Source organism: Humulus lupulus, chromosome 2 (assembly GCF_963169125.1).
Source record: "Humulus lupulus chromosome 2, drHumLupu1.1, whole genome shotgun sequence".
NCBI lineage: Eukaryota > Viridiplantae > Streptophyta > Magnoliopsida > Rosales > Cannabaceae > Humulus > Humulus lupulus.
Window position 1 is genome coordinate 34,978,418 of NC_084794.1, and position 3,778 is coordinate 34,982,195.

Below are 3,778 nucleotides of genomic sequence, written 5' to 3' on the forward strand. Positions count from 1 at the left end.
TGCTTGAATATTTTGCACCTATTTCATCTAATGCTCCTTCATGTATTGTTTCTCCTACTACTTTTGCTACCCATTTTGAGCTTAAACCATCAATCATTCAAGTGTTGTCGTCTTTTTATGGTTAGATAGAGAGGATCCTTTCATGCATGTCAAAGATTTCAAAGATTTAAAAAAAATTATGATGAGTCGGTCAAACTAAGATTATTCCCTTTTTTCATTAAAAGACAAATCAAAAGCTTGGGTAAATTCCCTTCCCACGGGGTCTATAACTACATGGTATCAACTTTATAATAAATTATTGCTGAAATTTTTTCCTATGTCTAAAACAAATAGTCTAAGGAGAGAAATCTCCGAGTTTTTTCAAAAAGATAATGAAGAGTTTTATGAATTTTGGGAAATATTTATTATTAAAATTTCCTCATCATGGTTTTAAAAAATGGAGACTTGTAAAATATTTTTATGATGGTTTGACTCCCTCTAATCGTCAATTGATTCAATCTATGCATACTGGAATTTTTTTAAAATTTCAAGGACAAGAGGCTTGGGACGCCCTTGAAGATTTATTTGTCAATTCACAACAATTGAACTATTTTGATCCTAGGTCTAGGTCAACTAATTCAGCAAAAAGAGGAGGAAGATATGAAGTAAAAGATGAATTAGACTTAAGAACATCCTTAGACAAATTAGCGAGAAAAGTAGAAGCTTTAGCCATAAGCCAAACTATAAATTCTCCAACACAACCAAGAAAATATGTTTGTTCTATATGTTCTAGTCCTTGCCATAATGCTCAATCATGTCCTTCCAACCAAGAAGCCTTTTATGAGGAGAACAATGCTCTTAATGCTTATGGGAAACCAAATGATAGCCCATTTTCATCCACCTATAATCCAAATTGGAGAAACCATTCAAACTTTTCATGGAGACAAAACCAACCGGGGCACCAATACAACATGCAAAACTAAACTCATGCCGCACAAAATTAATCATATTCTCAACAAAGGAAACCTTCCTTAGAAGATACTTTACAACAATTTATGTAATCCACTCAACAAATCCTGCAAAATCAATCTCAATCAATTACCAAACTTGAGACACAAGTGGGACAACTCGCTATTGCTTTAGCTGATAGAGAAAAATGAACATTCCTTAGTCAACCTATCCCAAATCCAAAAGGTCAGTATGAGATAGGAAAGTCTAGTCATAATGGAGAAGTCAAATCAATTTCAACTCTTAGGTCCGAAAAGAACATTGTCAAACCCAATTACATACCTGAGGTTGAAAAAGAAAACGAAAAGAGTCAACCTTCTAGTTGTAATGCCAATGACTCTTCAAATGAGGATACTCCAATCCATCCTTTCATTCCAAAAGCCCCATTCCCACAAAGATTACTTCCAATTAAAAAATGTGGCCAATATAATGACATCTTAGAACTTTTTAAACAAGTTAGTATCAATATCCCTTTCTTAAATGCCATTAAACAAATTCCCGCCTACTCTAATTTTTGAAGGATCTTTATACTGTAAAAATAAACACTAATGTTCCTAAAAATGTGTTTTTAACTGAACAAGCTAGTTCTATTATTCAATATAAGAGTCTTGTTAAATATAAAGATCCTGGGTGTCCCAAAATTTCAGACATTATTGGTGATCATTTTATTAACATGGCTTTACTTGATTTAGGTACTAGTGTGAATTTATTGCCTTATTCTGTTTATAAGCAACTTGGTCTTGGTGAACTAAAACCTACTTCTATAACTTTACAATTAGCCGATAATTCTGTGAAAATTCCTAGAGGCATTATAGAAGATGTTTTGATAAAAGTTGATAAATTTTACTTTCCTGTTGACTTCATTGTTCTTGATACTCAACCTGTGGAAAATGTGCATGCTCAAATTCCTATCATTTTAGGTAAACCATTCTTAGCTACATCTAATGCAATCATTAAATGTCGCAATGACGTTCTAAAATTATCTTTTGGAAATATGATTGTTGAATTGAATGTATTTAATGTCGCTAAATCAGTTAAGTGTGAGGAAGTGCATGAAGTTAATATGATTTAGAATATTTTTGAAGATGATGGAAATGACTTGCTTGACTTTTGTGAAAAATATTTTGGTATGAGCTTACATGTTGATGATTCCATGAATGATGTGAATTCTTTGTTATAGTCTATGCCCTTAAATGATACCATAACTGAACCTTTTTCACCCCTAGAGCATATTCAATCAATTTCCGAGTCTTCAAAGTTAGACTTGAAACATTTTCCAGGAAATTTAAAATATGTTTTTTTACGAGAGTATGAGACCTTACATGTTATCATAGCATCCGACTTAGATAAAGAACAAGAAGCTAAATTGTTAGATGTCCTTAGAAAATATAAAGAATCCATAGGTTGGACCATTGGAGACATTAAAGGAATTAGCCCATCCATATGTATGCATAGAATCCATCTAGAAGAGAATTCTAAAACCTCTCAAGAATGTCAAAGAAGGCTAAATCCAAATATGAAAGAAGTAGTTAGAGAAGATGTCATTAAACTATTAGACGTAGGTATCATTTACCCTATTTCTGATATTCAATGGGTTAGTCTAGTTCAAGTTGTGCCTAAGAAGTCTGGGATCACTGTTGTTGAAAACAAGAAAAATGAATTAATCCCTACTCGAGTACAAATAAGGTGGAGAGTGTGCATAGACTATAGAAAGCTAAATAATGTTACTAGAAAAGACCAGTTTTCATTGCCCTTTATTGATCAAATGCTTGGTCATTTAGTTGGCCATGCATATTATTACTTTCTTGATGAATATTATGGATATAACAAAATCCCCATTGCCCCAGAAAATCAAGAAAAGACTACATTTACATGCCCTTTCGGGACTTTTATCTATCGTTGCATGTCTTTTGGGCTATGCAATGCACCTGCAACTTTTCAAAGGTGTGTGATTTCAATTTTTTCTGATATGGTTGAAAGATTTCTTGAAGTTTTTATGGATGACTTTTATGTATTTGTATCCTCCATTGATGAATGCTTGCACCATCTTTCAATTGTTTTAATTCTTTGCAAAGAGAAAAACATTGTGCTTAACTGGGAAAAATGTCATTTTATGGTTTAAAAATGAATTATTTTAGGTCATGTAATCTCATCTGAGGGAATAGATGTAGATAAAGCAAAAGTTGATCTTATTTCAAAACTTCCCCCACTTAAAACTGTGAAAGAACTTAGATCATTCTTAGGCCATGGCGGTTTCTATAGAAGATTTATAAAAGACTTTAGTAAAATTTCTCAGCCCTTATGCCATTTACTTGGAAAAGAAAATGATTTTGTCTTTGATAATAATTGCCCTGTTGCCTTTGAGAAATTGAAAAATTTGTTGACTACTGCACCCATTATTCGACCCCCTGATTGGAAAATACCTTTTGAAATAATGTGTGACGCTTCTGATTATGCTATAGGTGTTGTCTTAGGACAAAGACTTGAAAAAATACCTCATGTAATTTACTATGCTAGCGAAACTTTAAATGATGCTCAATTAAATTATTCCACAACCGAGAAAGAATTTCTTGCTGTTGTTTTTGCATTGGAGATATTTAGATCTTATTTGTTAGGGTCTAAAATTATCGTCTATTCTGATCATGCTGCATTAAAATATCTCTTGTCGAAAAAAGATGCTAAGTCTCATTTGATCCGTTGGATCTTGCTTTTACAAGAATTCGACTTAGAAATACGTGATAAAAAAGGGTCTTAAAATGTTGTTGCTGATCATTTATCTAGACTAGTTGTT

At 32.5% G+C, this 3,778-nt stretch overlaps 1 pseudogene; it reads right to left on the reverse strand.

The window, feature by feature from the left end:
* Nucleotides 1–331: 331 nt before the first annotated feature.
* On the reverse strand, nucleotides 332–430 carry LOC133820273 (small nucleolar RNA R71; annotated as a pseudogene).
* Between the last annotated feature and the right edge of the window lie 3,348 nt (nucleotides 431–3,778).